The sequence below is a fragment of the Phodopus roborovskii genome, unplaced genomic scaffold, assembly GCF_943737965.1.
Source record: "Phodopus roborovskii unplaced genomic scaffold, PHOROB, whole genome shotgun sequence".
NCBI lineage: Eukaryota > Metazoa > Chordata > Mammalia > Rodentia > Cricetidae > Phodopus > Phodopus roborovskii.
The window spans coordinates 43,377,145-43,396,620 of record NW_026126511.1 but is presented as its reverse complement, the minus strand read 5'-3'; the positions used below and the strand labels follow the sequence as shown (position 1 = coordinate 43,396,620).

At 47.0% G+C, this 19,476-nt stretch overlaps 2 protein-coding genes across 3 annotated transcripts in view; one reads left to right on the top strand and one right to left on the bottom strand.

The window, feature by feature from the left end:
* The window catches only part of Reep4 (receptor accessory protein 4), an 816,909-nt gene that overhangs the window by 624,549 nt on the left and 172,884 nt on the right, over positions 1–19,476 (top strand). The gene's annotated exons all lie outside the window — the stretch shown is intronic.
* The window catches only part of Slc39a14 (solute carrier family 39 member 14), a 43,914-nt gene that overhangs the window by 21,373 nt on the left and 3,065 nt on the right, over positions 1–19,476 (bottom strand). For both annotated transcript variants that reach the window (XM_051195430.1, XM_051195429.1), the window contains exon 2: positions 1,105–1,177. The gene's annotated coding sequence lies outside the window, so the exon portion shown is untranslated. The remainder of the gene's footprint in view (positions 1–1,104; positions 1,178–19,476) is intronic.

The window sequence follows — 19,476 nt, the reverse complement described above, 5'->3', positions numbered from 1 at the left end:
TCCTCCACATAGCCCTGGCTGACCTAGAACTTGCAGAGATCAGCTTACCTGTGCCTCCCAAGTACTGGGGCTAGAAGCCTGAACCACCACGGCCCAGCAAGAAGATGGATTTTTCTGAGGCCTGGAATCTATTCGGTTTCACTTTGTTCTGTTTCAGCCTATTGATCGACCCCAGGAAGGGATGTGGGAATGCAGCAATGCAAGAAAAGGCGGGGGCATCACCAGGGTCTCAGGTAGCCTGGGCCGCCCTCAATTTGATATGTAGTTGAGGCTGGCCTTGAACTCCTGATGCTCTTGCCTCACTTCCTGAGTGCTGCAATCCTCAGAGCCACGTGGATTTACACAGTGCCGGGCATCAAACCTAGGGCTCTGAGCACAGTAAGCAAGCACTCTGCCAACTGAGCTACATCCCAGCCCAAACTTTCCAAGTAGGAAGTAAAACAAAGAGCCCTACAGAAACATTGGCTGACACCTCTGATTACAAGTGTCCTACAAACACTTCACTGTAGTGTCTTCATATTTATGGCCACACTAACAATGATACAGCCACCTGTGTAAGTCTCAGTATCCAAAATTAGAAAGCTAGCAATTATTCATTTTTTCCATTTCCCTTTATGGAGCTGAGGGCCTCACACATGCCAGGCAAATGCTCTGCCCACCGACAGGCTACAACTTCAGGCCAAGCAGCAGGCTTGTAGCACTACAGTCAAGTAAACACTGTTTCTGGCGTTGAGAGAACCTCAAGAAAAACTATGGTGGTGCAGCTCTTCCATCCCAGATACTCAGGTGACCTGGACAGAGGACCTTAAGCCCAAGCACTGCTTGAGTTACAGATGTCATAAGTCCAAAGATGTCCTAAGACGAGGGTAAAGTGTACATGCCTATAATTCCAAGCATTTGGGAGGCAGAGGCAGGAAGGTCAGGAGTTTAGGGCCAGCCTTGATCACATCCTATATGGAGGCTAGCTTGGGCCACAGAAATCCTGTCTCACCTCCACTTCCCCCAAACAGACACCCCCCCAAGGCTAAAATGCCCTAGGATTGACCTCCACCCCTCCCAGTACCACAAACAAAGGAAGGGGAAAGGGACTGAGGAGGTACACACCTGTAATCCCAGCGGTCAGCAAACTGAAGTAGGAGGATTACTTCAAGGGCAGCGTAGGCAACAAAGGGAGATCCTGTGAAACAGAAGTGAAAAAGAAGTAAATATCCTGTCTCAGTCCCCTATCCATTCACTGAATGAGCATGGTCCAGAGGCCAGACACACCCAAGGAAGGAGGTGACTACGAACCATATAGTTTGAACATAGCCTCACTCACGCAGTCCAGGCATTCAATGGCTGTGCTATCCCATTCCCTCCCACCCAGCCACTGTACAGTTCCTAGTTCCTGTTCCAGGACCTGAGCCCCAAGCTACCACTCGCACGCCAAAGGCCACCCAGGGTGAGAGACTTCCACACAGCACTCATCCACCCCAAGAAACCTCAGGCTGCTAAAAGGGGAAGGGTGGAAGAAAAAAAAAAGCTAATGGTAACCCAGAAGCAGGGAATAAAATCAGAACCAGTAGCCTGGGGCTCACCACCACGCAAATTATCTGCTGATCTTCCCTTGTGTGTCAGCACAGTAGAGAGGGGGTTATACTGCCAGAGATCTGTGATCAGGGCCTGGAGCAGCCGGCATGGACTAGAACAGGAAGGCGTATTTAGCCCTGAGCTGAGCCTGGAATGAGTTTAATGACAGCCAAGCCCAGTGCTGGAGCCAGGACGAGGGAGGGAAAAGCATACGTCAGGGCTCAGGGCAACCAGAAACCTGGGTCTAACAAAGCCAGAACTTCCAAAATTTCTTCAGGCAGGGAGGAGACAGGAAAGGGGCCCAGGGGAGGCAGCCACCACTTCCCGGCAAAGCCCGGGGGAAAGTTGCTCCTATTTCCATCACCAATTCCCAGACACCGATTGCAAAAGTGTGGCCCGTTGTCCACTACAGTTTGCCAGACCACAGTGTCCTCCATGTGGCCTAAGTAACAGCAGTGCTCACTCAATCTATCACCTGCTTAAGCAAAGGCTTCCGGCTTGTTATTCAGGGTCAAATAAAAAGCAAGGCCTAGTAACTAAATCATAAAGGCTTTTTCTCACAAGCATCTCAATTACCGTCTCTTCCAGGGCGCCATGTCCCACTCTTAGCTCCCCAACTAATGTGGATACTATATTTCTTGGTCTTCCAACAAGCTTGCTGAGCTAGATTTTTGTTCCTTAAAGGCAAAGAAGGTCATCTAGTATCCCTTTGTCAACATGAGCCTGGCACGGTGCTGGGCACAAAAAGGCTAGATGAAGAGACTTTCTGATCAAAGATGAGAAGTTTAGCCTCAGCTTACGAGTGTCTGCAATGCTCCTACAGCCCAACACCCCCTTCTACAGACATTCTATGTCCCTAGATGTCTCCACAGGTCATGTGAAGTCAGTCGTCAGGCCCATCTGTTGCTCCTTCCTCTAAACCATTCTCTTATCATAAACACACACACACACACACACACACACACACACACACACACACACCAGCATGAACGTACAAACACGTTTGTTTTGTCTTTTATTTTTCAGAATGGGTTTTGCTATTTAACCCTAGCAGGTCTGGCATTTAACATGTAGCCCATGCTAGCCTTGAACTCATGGCAATCCTCCTGCCTCATCTTACTAAGTGCTGGGATTGTGGGTAGGCACCATCACATTGGGTACTTCACGCACATTAAATAAACTAAGATTTAGTTTATAATTACAAAACTTAAAACAGTTCCAGCCCAGAACATGCCAGCTCTCAAGAGAAGAAAAATAATGAGTTCAAGTCCGACTTCAGCTATGCAGCAAGTCTGGGATGTGAGATAGTCTCAATAAATAAAGAAATAAAAAAGCGAGGTCAACAAAACCTACCTTAGCCTGAGAGTTCATTTATTCAAGAAATGGTCACTTCCTGCCCACGACCAAGAATGTGAGTCGATGGAATGCACATGGCAGCAGGTACCTTCCCTCACACAACAGGGAAGGTAAGTCCTGGACCAGAAACTCAATAGGATAGCAAAGCCAAGGATAACAGGAACCTCAAAGGTTACCTGCTCAAACCTAGCCAAGAGAGATTCCACACAGGCAGATGAAGAAACGGCTGCAGGCTGAGCTCCCAGGGCTTACTTCAGAGATTGTGTTGCTGAACTATGCTTCAAGGGGCTGCTACTCAGGCATCTGGTAGCTATGGCATTGAGACATCCCTGCCAGGGAACCATTCCAGAGAAACAGATGTCCTCTAGTCTATCCTAAGGAAGAGAAGAGCCAGCCTCTTCCCACAAAACTGTTACATATGTGATGAGCACATCTAACTGGCAGAGTCTGAGTCACACCGGGAATTTGAGTAGCACAGGATATCTGAGTAGAGTCTGGTTTTGTTTTCTTATGCAGTGCTAAGGCTCAAACCTAGAGCTTCATGCATGTTAGAACTGTACCACACTCCCAAGCCATGAATTGGTTTTGTTGTTTTCGAGACAGGGTTTCTCTGTGTAACAACTCCGGTGGTCCTAGAACACACTTTGTAGACCAGGCTGGCCTCGAACTAAAAAAGATCCATCTGCCTCTGTATCCCAAGTGCTGGGACTAAAGGAATGTGCCACCACCGCCCAGCTATGTTTTTTTGTTTTGTTTTGTTTTAAGATTTTTATTTCGTGTTTGCCCGAATGTTTGTCTGTGTGCCATGAGCATGCAGTGCCTGCCAAGGCCAAAAGAGGGCACCCGATCCTCTGGGACTGGATTACAGATTGGCTGTGAGCCACCATGTAGGTGCTCTGAATAGAACCCAGGTCCTCTGAAAGAACAGTTGGTGTTGTTAACCACCGAGGCATCTCTCCAGCCCCAGAATATGTATGTTTGGTTCTCTACCCTTAGTAGTCTGAACCAACACTTATTTCCCAAATGAAGTACATTGTGGACAGAACTAGACAGTAGGAACAAACTACCAATTAGGTTAACAAAGACATCTAGGGAATAAATTAATGTGTGCCCCCCACACACACTACAAACAAATGATGGAAAACAACAGAAAATGAGCCTGATGTCAGGCTAGGAGGGCTCCCCTGAAGGAAAGTAAAATAAGGCAGGGGTGGGGGGGGGGACAGTTTATGAAGCTGTAGCCATACTTAGGGACTAGGTAAAGATGGAGCATCCAGAGCTGGCTGGATACACAATAGGTCACATGGGGAGAGGATTAAAGGCTATCAACATTGACCTTGAAGGATTCAAGAAAACATCTGGTTCAGTTGTGGTGGGAATCAAACTCAGTCTCCATGCTAGGCAAGTGTTCTGCCATTGAGCTATACCTCTAGCACCTGTTTTTCCTTGTTTTTTGTTTGTTTATTTGAGTCTCACATTATAGTTCAGGTTGGTTGGGAACTCACAACGTAGCCTAGGCTAGCCTAGAATTCCTGGCAACCACCACAGAGCTGGGAGCACGGGCATGAGCTACTAGGCTGGCAATCACGTGTTCTTACTATACCTGCCTGGCTGCATCATTGAGAGTGGACAGGAGGCAGACAGAAGAGGAGCAGGAGATTAAACAACGGGCTCTCACAGACGTCCAGGTGAAACAGAACCAGTTTGGTCTAATGGACAAAAGTTCTTTGTGTTGGCTTCAGACTCAACAGCCACCCAGGCTATTATGCAGACCTCAGAATTCTTCAAGTAGAGTTAGAAAAGAGACCACCCCAAAATTCAGGCTAAGACAAGTCAGCTGAACTATCCTGCTGCAGCAGGTAGGCAATTTAAGAAGCATGCACTCGTACTTTGCAGTAAAACATACCCCCAAGGGCCTTTGGCTGCTCTGCTTGGTGAATGGCCAAGACTACCTGCCCCAGCACCCCTGCCCCAACCCCTCCAGTCCTGCAAGCCAGTTCAAGTCCAAGTCTTCCTCAGAGGCTCTGGCTGGCCAGTCTCCATAGCTGAGAGAGCCTGACATCCCATCTTTTAGCTGAAGGAATGTGGTGTTCTGTTTGTTTGTTTGTTTTTGAGACAGGGTTTCTCTGTATTGTTTTGGTGCCTGCCCTGGAACTTGCTCTGTAGACCAGACTGGCCTTAAACTCAAAGAGATCGGCCTGCCTCTGCCTTCCGAGTGCTGGGACTAAAGACGTGTGCCACCAATGCCCAGCTGGGAATGTGTTTTAAGTATACTATCTTCACCTGAGAACCTGCTGGAAGGGCCAATTCTCAGCACCTCCAGCTAAGCTGGAAACCTGGTTGGGCTCCTGGCAACATTCCTGGACTCTAAAGCACGAGGCTGGCCACTCCACTTCCATGAAATAAAAAGGACCACGTGACCGTTTCCACCCAGCATCCCACCTTCTGACTGGTCACTGCTTGCTGCACAGCACCTGGACACCCTTTACTCGTGAAAAAGAGGCTCACTGAAGAAAGTAAAGAAAAATACTTGTTTCCACACTGGGGAAGAAGGCAGAGAGAGAGACAGAAATGACATTCACTGATGCTAAATTTTCTCCCACTAATCCAGTCTCTTACTCTCTGGCCAAGGTCATAGGCAGCCATAGAGTCACCAATGACTAAGCATAAGGCTTTCCCACATCCTCTGCTTCCTCATCGTGTGACCACAAACCAAAGCATCGTGCTTCCTAAGATCCCAGGCACAAAACAGAAACCAACCACCTACTGCCCCTCACTCTAGCCGCTTGGACTCTCCTCGGCTTCGTTTTATAAAAGTCCCTGCACTCCTCTGTCTGGTAGTCAGGGTCCTCTCCACCTGTCTTCCTGTCTTCCACCTACCTTCCTCTGCTATTATTCTTTCCTGGGCTCTTGTCTCCAAGCAGAAAACACACACACACACACACACACACACACACACACACACACACACACACCACCCACTTCACCCTGTGCTCGCCCCTCTAGACTCAAAAGCCAGATGAAGGTGTCAGAAAGCTACATGTGCATGCTCACCCTACCTAGTCAAAAGGTGAGCAGTGAGGGGGTCCTGCAGAAATTCTGTCTCTGCTCCATTCTAATCCTCCCCAGCACTGCCTCATCCCAGCCAGACCTAGTCTCACCTTCCTCTTTGTCTCAATGTCACAGCCCTTAAAATGACAGGCTTCCATTTCAGGTTAACTGCCTTGGCTACTTCTTAACAATGCAGGAGGTTGGCAGGGCCTTCACTGAGTACTTGCATGTAGAGTGTACAAAGGAACATGCTTCTATACTCTGCCATACCCTCACCCTCCCTGGGCACTGCAGAGAGTTAAGACTTCACCACAGAAGACCGGGTAAGGTCACGGGGGACAAGAGAATCAGCACAGTAGCATCTTCTAGAAGTTCCCTGTACTGAAGCAGGGCAAAGGAAACCATGAAGGCCCCGGTATGCCCTCACCCCCCACCTCTGCCCCACCCCGCCAATCCTGACCAGAGCTCTGCAGAGAAGCTGTCAAGTTCAGGCACAGATGGGTTCCAGAGCAAAGGCAAGCAACGTTCTGGTTCATCTCACACAGAGCCGCAGATCAGCACATGCTATCAACAGGGGCCACATAAGCAAAGCTGCTGACACACTGCCATCTCCAGGCAATCCGGTACAAAACTGAGTTCCCTACAGGGTAGCTATCAATGCAAGCATTCCCACTCCTTCCCCGACCTCCCACAAACTGCTTGCCTATTAAAAAAGGATCAACATTCTAGCCAGACTTAAAAGCTTACTCTTTCCAGCCAACACTAACCCTAGCTCTAGTTTAGGTAATTTTCAAACACAGAGATGAAAGAAATAGACACTAAAACAATTATAGGTGCTGGAGAGGCAGCCTAGTCGACAAATGCTTGCCTTGCAAACATAAGAACCTGAATTCAAAACCTAGAACGAGTGTAAAAGAGAGCCCAGGTGTGGGAGCATGTGCTACAGAGGTGAGGACAGGTAGATCCTGAGGCTCAGAGACCAGCCAGGGTGGACTACTTAAGAAGCCCCTTCAGGAGAAAAACAGAAAAGAGGAAAAAAAAAAAGGTCAAAGGCTAGAAATGGCTGTTGTTAAGAGTGTATACTGCTTTGCAGAGGACCAGAATTCTCCCAGGACCCACACTGATGAAAACTCTCATCACTCCAGGGTGTCTAGCACCCCTTCTGGTCTCCATCGGTATCTACACTCTCATATGCGTGCACAACGAGTGCGCACACACGCACACACACACGCACACGCGCACACACGCGCGCACACACACGCACACACACACACACACGCACGCACGCACGCACACACACACACACTTAAAATAAAATCAGCCAGGTGGTAGTGGTACATGCCTTTAATCCCAACACTCAGAAGGCAGAGGCAGGCGGCTCTATGAGTTCAAGACCAGCCTGGTCTGCAAAAGGAGTTCCAAGGCAGCCAGAGCTGCTACACAGAGAAACCCTGTCTTGAAAAAACAAACTTAAAAAAAAAAAAAAAAAAAAAAAAAAGAGTGGGCAGCACCTAGATAACAACATCCCAGGCCGTCCTCTGGCCTCCACAACACAGGCTCATGCAAGCACACACAGAGAGCTTTTCACAAGAGGGGTCCACAGACAGTGCCCTCTGTAAGAGACCCCTTCGAGGGAGCCTGGAGAGCCCGAGTCTGGAACACTGCACTGACAACTTCTGGTGCCGAGAGCCCAACTAAGTTTTCATAGTAACGCCAACGGAGCAGGAGGAATTGGAGAAGACATGTTGACGTGCTGGTTCTGGAAAAATCTCTGATCTGGCCTTGTACTCAGCACCTGCCCAGCTACTGTCAGAGTTCTCTTTTTAACAGTGTAACAAATACACACAAACATTAAAAATTTAATCAAAGTGGTACTTCACCAGACTGGTCACATAATGTTCTTGGCTTTAACCCAGTTAATGTTCTCTCAGCAAAACTAGAATGAAATTCAAATCTTTTCCTGGGCTTTAAAAGCTACTGTGTTAAACCAGGCATAGTGGCCCACACCTTTAATCCCAGCACTCGGGAGGCAGAGGCAGGTGGATCTCTTGAGTTCGAGGCCAGCCTGGTCTACATAGTGAGTTCCAGGACAGCCAGAGTTATGTAGTGAGACCCTGTCTCAAAACAAAACAGGAGATGGGGTAACATTGGTAGCCCACTCCCTTCTCCAATCTCTGAGAATCAAGTGCCCAGAGTGGCGGCCATCTGATACTCTCACCAAAAATAACATTTCGATTTCCCCCATGGTAGGGGAACTATAAGAGGAGGCCCACGGGCTGTTCCTGGAATTCCTCAGCAGCTCATGGAAACTCTGAGTTTTTCTCCCATTACGTACAAAAGCCCCTCAGTGAGCCAACTACATAGCATTGCTGGGGGAGGGGGCTGGAGTGGCTGCCTGGAAGAGGGACTGGACAAAAATCAAGGTCATAGCTGCACACACAGAAGGTGGCTCACCCGTGGTCAAGGTCTCTGTCATGGGTCTGCTGGATGTCAGAGTGTCAGGAGAGGGAGGCGCAGAAACAGACACTCGGGGACTTTGTTCCCAGGGCTGGACAGGCTGTCCCGTGGGGCGTTTTGGTCAGCTGCCCAGGGCCTGGGGGAGTGAGGTGACTGTACTTTTTGCACCTTTCTGGGAAAGGGGATGGGAACAGTCATGGCTTGCCACCCTGGAAACCACCCAGGGACCCGGTTATCCTGAGAACTTGCCCAGCCTGTCCCAGGCAAAGTGCCCCAACACTGGGGAAATAGCAGACCCAAAGGCTAGAGATGTTCCACAGACCAGGGATGGCAGAACATGGCACCAATCCTCAGGGAACTGAGCCAGTCTCCCTGAAGGCCACTAAGGTTGCAAATAGCCCCCCAAGCTTTGTACTTTGTTCTCTAAGAAAACAAGTGCTACTCTGGGCTGGCAAGGGAACGCTCTGACTTCCAGGAAAGGCCAGAGAAAACATCCACAGTACAGTGCTCTCCTGACTGGCAGGACAGTTTGGGCTTCCCTAACAGGAGATGGCAGCCCCATGCCCCACTCCCACCCCCAGCAAGACATGTGCACAGACTGTAAGAGATTTTAACGGGTCTTACCAAATGGAAGGATAGGAGAGATCCAGGAACAAGTTAGCAGAGGCCACATTGACAATTATTTATTTTGATAGCATGCATGTCAGGCAAGCACTAACCACCATATTATGTTCCTAGATCTCTTTTTATTTTTTAAGATACTGTCTCAAACATCAGATCACCCTGCCTCTGCCTCGAAAGTGACTGGAATTACATGCCTGGGCCATTAGGCCCAGAACAAATATTGGTAAGGGGTTAAGTACCACTCATTCAAGTCTCATAGAGACCAGGTTGTAGCCTCCTGCCTCCACCTCCTGGGATGATAGGCACGTGGCTTCACAAATGCTAGGCAAGCACACTACCACTGAGCCATTATTTGCAGCCTTTTGCATTTTTTTTGCATGTTTAACTATTTTTATGTACATCTGTGTGTGGACCTCTGTGCCACAGTGTGTATGGGAGTTCGTCCTCTCCTCACACCCTGTGTGTGGCAGAGATCCAGCTTGGGCTACCACATCTGGGGACACATGTCTCCACCCATTCACTGGCCTTGCATTTCATTTTGACTCTCAGTGTGGCCAAACAGCCTCAGGTTTACAAACTGTTGCTTTTGTTTTCCCAACTGACTACTCCTCCTCTCTCCTCGTCTCTGCTAAAATGCAAGCGTCTTCTTCTTCATGCTTTATTTAAGAGTTCATTGCCAAGGCTGGAGAACAGCTCAGGTTAGATTCTTTGGCTGTTTTTCCAGGGGACTAGTTCAGTTCCCAGCGCCCATGTTGAGGGGCTTACAACCATGTGCAACTCCAGATGAATGGGATCTGGCACCCTCTGCTAGCCTTGAATGTACACACACACACACATACACACACACACACACACACACACACACACACACACACACACACACACGAGACTTTGATGTTTAAAGAGTCTGTGTCCCTTATTCCAGAAAAAAAAAAAAAAAAAAGGCTTCATTGTATATTATTCTTTGGTCACATGTTCAAATGTTTTCCTGATTATTTCCCTTTTAATTTTGCTCAACTGGAATTGGCAACATAATATTCTCTCTTTTGTATATTTATTTTCATGTGTTTGTGTGTGTACTTGTATGAGTTCCTATTCACCATGTGCCCGCTGCAGCCTGTGGAGGGCACTGAATCCCCTGGAACTGGAGTTGCAAGCAATTCCAAGCTATCATGAGGGTGCTGGGAATCAAACCCAGGCCTTCTGCAAGAGCAGCCAGTGCTTTCAATCACCGAGCCACCTTTCCAGCTCCTGGAGACACAACATTGGAGGTCAAAACACAATTTCTCTTAAAGTTTCTGCTCTTACTAGCATGATTAGAAAGACTTTCCCCAAGCTAGGCACGGTGGTACATACCTATAACCTCAGCACCGGGGAGCAGAAAGTGTAAATATCAGCACAAAGCAAGGGCTACCTCAGTCTACACAGCAAGTTCCAGGCCAACCAGGGTTACAGACTGACTCAAGAAAAGAAACAACAACAAAACCTTCCTACGATGTAATTATAGACGTGTACACTTGAATTCCTTGCATTTAAAAACTTCAGTCTCTAATTCACCCAGAATTGAGTTTGGCCTAAGAGAATCTAATTTTTTTTTCTTAATAGCTGGTTACCCCAATATTGCTAAAGCACAGTTTTACCCCCTTTCTAAAGCACATGTGGGGTTGAGGGCCTGGGAACCAGGGTCCCGGGGACCAAAGTCAAGTCACCAGGCTTGATGTCAAGAGCATTTACCCACTAGGCCATCTTGTCAACACCCCCCCCCCGACTTTTCTTTTCTTTTGTCTTGAGATTGGGACTCTGTGTATCTCTGGCTATCCTGGAATTCACTATGTAAACCAGGTTGGCCTCAAACTCACAGAGCTCCACCTGCCTATGGGACTAAAGGCATGCTCCACCACAGTATTTTTTTTAAAGTTTTATTTTGAAACATGAGATAGGATCTTGCTTGCTTACTAAGGCCCTAGACTGAACCCCCAGTACCATACCAAACACAGACAAGTCAATGCACCAAAGACAAACAATCTAAGGGTACAACAGCAAGGACTGTTAACATGAAGGTAATTTGTATAAGAACATATACACAAAGGTTAAGAGTTAGGAGCCCCGAGCTGGAGAGCTGGCTCAGAGGTTAAAAGCGCTGATTGTTCTTCCAGGTCCTGAGTTCAATTACCAGCACCCACATGGTAGATCACAACCATCTATAATGAGATCTGGCGCCCTCTTCTGGCCTGCAGGCATACATGCAGGCAGAACACTATACATAATTTATAAATCTTCTAAATAAATAAAGGTCAATTAAAAAGAAAAAAAAAAAGTTAGAAGGCCCTGGGCCAATGAGATGGCTCAGTGGGTAAAAGTGCTTGTGACACAAGCCTGACAACCTGGGTTCAGTCCCTAGATCCCACATAAATGGGTAAGGTAAATGATCTCTTATCTCCACATACCTGCCATAGCAAATGTGTACCCCGCCACCCCTCCCCCCGTCATGCATACACCTATAAAATAATGCTAAAGGAAAAGATGATGCGAGAGTACTCTGAGCCACACAGACCTACATTATCACAAGCCAATCGGACTTAGCTACCTGGTAGAGAAAAGCAAAGGTTGTAACAGACCCTCCCTCAGGGTAGTTGAGAAAAGTGATGGGAAATATTAAATACAGTTGCTGCTACGCGGAAGCCACCCAGTAAATGTAAATTATCTAGAGACAGAATGAAGGTACAGCTTGGAGCTAGAGCACCCAACTGGTCCCTCAGGCCCAGCCCTACACTTCCTACAGAGACCGTTGATTCGGCAGAGTGCCTGATCCAGAAGGCCAGGCCTTCCTTCAGACCTGAGGCCTTCAGACCCGGAGGCAGGGGCCTGCCTGGGGTTGGGCTCTGAGCCAGAGTATCCAGGCCAGCATTCTGCCTCGGGGCTCAACAGAAGTACCCTCCGTCCTCCTCCTTTTTATAGTTCCATGAGCCAGATTGTATGTACAAAGGCTGTCTCCGTGCATTCTAAGCTGAATGGTACCCCCAAATCACCTCTCTCCAAAACCTTAGAATGTGATCAAAGTAGGAAACGGGGCCTCTGTTGATGAAGTCAGATGAGGATCTCAAGAGGAAACCATCTTAGTATCTGGATGGACCCTAAATCCAATGACTTTTTTTTGTTTGTTTGTTTTTTTGGGTTTTTTTTTTTTGTGGTTTTTTTGTTTGGTTTTGTTTTGTTTTTTGAGAAAGGAGAGGAGATGGGGGCAGACAAACACACACTGAATTTGGGGAGGTTCTATGAGGACTGAAGCAGAGGCTGGGGTAATGCAGCCACAAGACAGGAAGTACTAAAAGCTGCCAACCCCATCCTGCCGTCGCCACCTACCTATAGCACCCCACCCCTTAAAAGCTAGAAAGAACAGGAAAGATTCTTCCAAGAGCTGTTGGAATAAAGAGTCCCACCCACCTCAGACTTCTGGCCCCTGGAACTTTGAGAGACTAACACTGCTGTGGTTTGAAGCCATCAAATCTGTGGCAACTCATCAGAAGAACTAAACCTAGGTAAATACTTTGGTGCTGGAATCACAGCTGGATCACTTTAGTAGTGTTCTAGGATGACGCCTGTGATCCTTGCTTTATTTGTGGGCAGAACCTGTAAATGACACTGCACTCCCGTGCTTGGGTTGCACCTCTTGAAGACAGGGAGGTATCCCTGGTGGTTCACACACAGGAAGCAAGGGTGGTGGATGTACTCGCCAGTACACAGGAAGTAGAGTTAGGAGAATCAGGAGTTCAAGGCCATCCTCAGCCACATTGTAAGTTCAAGGCCAGACTAGGCTACAGGAGACCCTGCCCCAAAAGTAAAAAGGGAGATGTACCTCCACAGGTAGGGTGCTTGCCTAAGATAAACAAAACCATGGCTTCAATACTAACCAGAACAGAGGTGGAGGCAGGAGGATCAGAAATTCAAGGTTTGAGGCCAGTCTATAATAAGTGCCAACCTGTCTCAGAACAAAAACAAATGATAGAAGAAAATGGGGGCAGGGATTTCTAAGAACTGAAAAGTGGTCCCTGGCTAACAGCCAGAGGAGGGAACATCCTACATCTACAAGGAGCTAACTTCTTCGCAACCTTGAAAGCCACCCTTCTGGAAAAGAACTATGGTAGCTTCTTGATTTTAGCTTTGTAGGACCCTCAGCAAAGAAGCCAGTCAATCAGTTGCCTGGATTGGCCAACAGAGATGGGTAATCACAAAACGGGTTGTTTTGAGCATCTGTCTGTGTTACACTAGCATGCTTGCCTGTTTTCATATACAACACCACACAATTCCATATCATAGAGTTATGATGCCAGACCCCAAGTTACAGCAGATCTCTGAGCGCCTCCCTATTCTGCAACTTCCATTAGCCCATCCTGCCAAGAATGTTAAGCACAGGACCACTAGATTCAAGGGGGTGGGGAACATGACCATAGCTGTAGTCGAGTAGTTCTCACCCAAGTGGCCATTCTGCCCTTACGACATCAGGATACAGTGTGTTCTATGAGTTAAAATAATTCTGAAGCTACGACATTAACAAGACTGTGGCGTAGGACAGATGTAAAGCCAGGCAAGTGTCACACGCCTACAAATCCAGCACTGGGGACACCGAGGCACTAAGATCTCCGAGTTTGTGACCCCCACCTCCAAGGACAGATGTGGCCTGGGGAGAAGGCGCAGCACTATAAGCATTGGCCCCAAGCCTGACAACCTGAATTCCACCTGCAGATCCCGGAAGGGAAGGCGTGAATCGGTTCTAGCCAGTTCTCTGACCTCTGCACAGGTGTGTTTGTGAACACACACGATCAATGTACACACAAAGCTTTTAAGGGCAGATGTGGCAGTTGCTTACTATCCTCACTGCCGAGTCTGCCCACTCTTCTGAGTTGTAACTCAAAAGTATACATATTTTCCCCTTTTCCCTTTCTATCCCTTCTTTGGATACCAGCCAAAACCTAAGCAAACTTGGCCTAAAAAAGTCAGGCTCTTTTTCTGACACAGCTGCTTGTAAATCTCCATAGCTGAAATGTCCAAAGACATGAGTGTCTTCCTTTCCTTCATCCCTTCCTTCCAAAAGTGTCAGACTCAAGCTCAATTGTGCCGATTTTCTCTCAAACTCTTTTCTCCCCTTTTTTTATTTACATTTGAAACAAGGTTGTTTTACATGTCAATCCCAGTTCCCTCACCCTCCCATCTTTCCCCATCATCACCACCAAACCCCAGCCCATCCCTTTTCTGCTCCCCAGGGAGAGTGAGAGCTTCAATGGGGAGTCTACAAAGTCTATCACATCATTTGGGGCAGGGTCTAGACCCTCCCCCATGTGTCTAGGCTGAGAGAGTATCCCTCTATGTGGAATGGGCTCCCAAAGTCCATTCGTACACTAGGGATAAATACTGATCCACTACCAGAGGCCCCGTAGACTGCCCAGTCCTCCTAACACCCACGTTCAGGGGATTCAGGGAATCTGGGTTTGACACCTTTGCTCATCACTTCTCCCTACCTCCCTCCCTCTCTTTCTTTCTTTTTAAAGATTTACTCATTATGTATATATACATCAGAAAAGGGCACCAGATCTTATAGAGGGTTTTGAGCCACCATGTGATTGCTAGGAATTGAACTCAGAACCTCTGGAAGAGCTGTTCCTCTGAGCCATCTCCCCAGCCCCCTCACTTCTCCCTCCCTGCAACTGGATTCCAGGAGATCGGCTCAGTGTTTAGCTGTGGGTGTCTGCTTCTGCTTCCATCAGCTACTCGATGAAGGCTCTAGGAAGGTAGTCACCAATCTCATTATCAGGGAAGGACATTGAAGGTAGCCTCTCCACTATTGCTTAGATTGTTCGTTGGGGTCGTCCTTGTAGATCTCTGGACATTTCCCTAGGATTTCTCCTTAAACCTATAATGGCTCCCTCTATTATGGTATCTCTTTTCTTGTTCTCCTCTATTCTTTCCGTCTCGATCTTCCTGTTCCCTCATGCCCACCTCTCCCCTCCTCTTCTCCTTAACTCCCGCTCCCCTCCCTCCATGCTCCCAATCTGCTCAGGAGATCTTGTCCCTTTCCCCTTCTCCAGAGGACCATGTATGTCTTTCTTGAGGTCCTAGCTTTTCTGGCAGTGTTTATTGTAGGCTGGTAATCCTTTGGTCCTTGAGCCTTTAAAAGGAGTGAGGGAGAGAAGAAGCAAAGAAGGGAAGGAAAGAGAAGGGAGAGAGAGGAAGGGAGAGAGATGGACGTGGCAAAAGAGGAGTGTGGTGGCGTGAGGGCAGAGTCAGTCTTGATGCCACTGTAGGTACAAATGTCCACGTTAGCCAGGGACACTGACTCCTACATCTGGATTCTATCATCAGGAAGGTCAATGAAGTCAAATCTGCAGTCCACACAGAGGCAGGGGGTTAGGTCAGTGTCAGGAGAACAGAAGCATAATCAGCAGATAACCTACAACCCGACAATTTGACGGGTGAGAGTTTCTCACCGTTGAAGAAGGAAGTTATAAATGACCGGGGAAAGACTTATAAAGTGAATTTATGGTGTTAGGTTGAAATAAGTGGTATCAGTACAGACACGGTTTAAAATATAAACACAGAGGGACTGGGCCGTAGTTCAGCTGGTAGTGCTTGCCTAGCATCGGGTTAAAGCCCAGGGCTTAGTAAACCAGATGCTTGTATTCCCAGCGAAATCAGAAGTTCAAGGTCATCTTCAACTACATAGCAAGTTAAGGCCAACCTTGGCTCCATGAGACCCTGCTCAAGATTTTTCTAAGTCATATAACACACAGAGGCAGACTCCTATGGGTTAGTATCATACACTTCCCAGCTTTGTCTGCTAAAGGGGCCTAGAAGCAAAGATAACCCCAGCAGTGACTAATGGCACATCCAACAAAGACCTTAACCTCTCTAACAGGCTCATTGGAGGAGTGGTTGATTCTAGGGCTGAAGTGATGAGATAAACAAGGTTATCCTGTGACATTACAAATTTGCTGGGAGGGGGTTGGGAGAAGAAGGGGCTTGGCCATTATTGTTGGGGCAGGGACAGACAAAGCTCCTTGGGAGAGCACTTGGCTTGCCTCACACATGGGCGGCCCTTGGTTGCGTACCACAGAAGGCAGGAGGGAATGGGAAGGGTGAGTCATTAATAATGACCATGAGATCCTATCCCCAGAATAAAGCTAACATAAGGGAAGGGTCAGTTCTTCATTTTCAGCAGAATCTCAACTAATAAATGCAGCAGGAAAGGGGCAAACAGAATCATTAAGCAAACACAGTGATCACTCTGCAAACGGCCCACAGAGGGATGCTGCAGTTAGAGGCTGACAGTACCAGGAGAAACAGGCTGCACAGTCTCAAAGCACCACCTGCAGTGTCAAAGGGAAAGGCAGGAACCTTACTAGGTGAGTTGTAGCACACACCAATGTAAACATCACAGGTGTAGGGTCCTCTTCCAGCTCTCTGACAGTCTGAACTCTGCATCAAGGGCTGGTGGCTCTGTCTGGGAGTGGTATCAGCAGGTGTCCTGGGCCTCAGCCTGGGATGACCACAGAGCAGAAGGCACTTTTCTTGGGAAGATCTGACCTGGCTACATGCCACCTCTCCCTTGTCCTTCCTAGGTGGTAAACCTGGGTACTTGATGCTCCCTACTCTGGGTCCCTGAGTCATGATAACTCACTGGAGGGTAAACAAGACCACCCAGCAAGTAAAAATATTAGCCTGCAAGCCTAACAGCCTGAGTTCAATTCCAAACCCCCCATAAAAATATCTGGATACCATGGTGTGTGATGATGGCATGCCATCAGTAATCCTAGTACTCCTGCGGTTAGATGGGAGACAAGAGAATCTCCCAGAAGTTTGCAGGAGAGTTAGCCTGGAGTATGCAGCATGCACAGGTGGAAAGAAAGAACAATCCTGAAGTTCCCTGATTTCCCTGTCCCCTGCGCACCACACACACTCACACACACACACACACACACTCACACACACACACACTCACACACACACACACACAATGAATGCTCACTATGAACCTCTAAAAAGCAGCATTAAGCATCAACATTCTTGGACAAAGTTCTTGCGCAAAATGAATGAGTACAATTTAGAAATGATCAGGGGGCTTACGTCAGAGACTTTAAGACATTAAGGAGAAATATCAACTCAATGTGATGTGGGCGGCACATCAGACCCTGAACATAGAAAAAGGATATTAGCATAGGCACTGTGACATATTAAAAAGACTCACGGTCTATAATGCTGTGTCAATATTTGATTTCCTGTTCTTGGTAAATGAACCCCTGGGGAAGGAAATCTATCTCTACAACTCTTTAGTACATCTAAAGTCAATATCAGAAGTTTAAAATAACAGCTGTATGGTGGCTCACCTGTAATCCCAGCATTCAGGAGGACTACTGAAAGTTCAAGGCCATCTGGGCTACATATGAATTCCAGGCATGAGACCCTGTCTCAGAAGGAAAAGGAAAGACCTGTAACTCCAACATCAGGGGATTTGACACTTTCCTCAGACCTCCACCTTCACTTGTGCAAGTACACACATAAACTAAAAAAAAAGAATATCTCTGAAATAAGTAAAAAAAACCTGAAGTGTAATGGGAAATGGCATCCAATAAGCAACCATCCAGTTTCAGGGGAATCCTACGCCGTCTTCTGGCCTCTGTGGGCTCTGCATGAAACTGGTGCACAGACATACATGTAGGAAAAAAAACATTCATACACATAAAATTAATTTTTGTTGTGTGTGTGTGTGTGTGTGTGTGTGTTTTTTTTTTTTTTTTTTTTTTTTTTTTTGAGACAGGGTTTCTACATGTAACAGTCCTGGCTGTCCTGGAACTCACTTTGTAGACCGCGCTGGCCTCGAACTCATAGAGATCAACCTGCCTCTGTCTCCCAAGTGCTGGGATCAAAAGCATGCACCATCATCGCCTGACTAAAATTTATTTTTTTAAAGTATGAAAATGAATAACCTACACAAGTTACAAAAATAAAGAATTACAAATTTAAATTAGGTGTTACCTAAAAGAAATTTGTAAATGTCATTTTTTTTTTTTTTTAGTGTATGCTAACTAAATAGCTGTATCTAACCTTCTGCATAGGCTGTATTTAACCATTTGCATAGGAAATCCACTTCACAAGCCTTATTCTATACCGACATGCTTAGGAAGTACCACTCATGTGCAAAGTTATTCATTGTAGCTCCATATGTAATAGAAAAAATGATGAAAATCCAGGCAGTTAACACATGTAAAAGATGGCAGCCTTTTTACTATGGAATACTACACAGCTGTAACAGAATGTAAACACACGACTGAATGTCGAGGTACTAATAACAGCTGCTGGGACAATGGCAGGCAATGTCTGAAACACAGGCCAAGAACGTTTATTTTAAAAAGGCAGAGTGGGGGAACAGGATGATGGACACTTTATTCTGGACTGTTCTGATCTTTGAATTACATGACTATAGAGCCTAGTGAAAGTTATTTCACAAAGAAAACCAAGGAACGCAGCTCATTGGCAGAGCGTGGCCCAGTGTACACAAGGCCCTGGTTTCCGTTCCCAGAACCACAACCCAAGAAAAACAAGGGATCACAGTTGACACATTCGCCACTCCCTTACACCTTGACTATCTCCTCCTACTTCCTCTCTGTCTGGAAGTCCTGTCTATACCTACCCCCTAGCTTTTTATTACACCAATCACAGAAATACACCTTCACACTGTGTGCAACACGTAGGTGTGATTCTCGAATACAATTTCCAAGTCTAATCAGGGACTAAACCCAAAGGGGGTCATGTTGTTAGCCTAGCATAATGGGAGAAAGTGGATTGAAATGAGCACAAACACATAAAGGTTTTAAAAACTATATTATTCTGTTTACATTTATTTGTGTGCTTGTGTACACACAAGCATGAGTCAGAGGACAACTTTAGGGCACAATGTGGGTCCTGGGGATCCAATGCAACAGCAAGCACTTTCATCTACTGAGCCATCCCACCGCACCCCTCCCATCACCCCCTATGAGTTCGAGGCCAGCATGGTCTATAGAGCACTGTAACACAGAGAAACCCTGTCTCAAAAAACCATACCAATAATAACCACAACAACAATAATAATGCAGCATGCCAAGCAGAGCTTTCTAACCACATACTCTCATCCCTTAATTCACAATCTTAATGAATGTTTCTATAATAGTATGGAATGCCCTGAGAGCAGCTCTGGGGTCAACCATAATAAATTTAGGAGCATTACTTTATTCCGACAATTCCTAGGCTCTCCTGGATCCGCTCTGGCAGAAAGTTAGAGGGCTTGTGGAATGCAGAGCTCTGGTTGCCATGGGTGGCTGTGGGCTCCCAAGTCAGGTGAGATCTATACCTCCAGGCCTCCAGCCTGATATAAATTGGAAAGCCCAG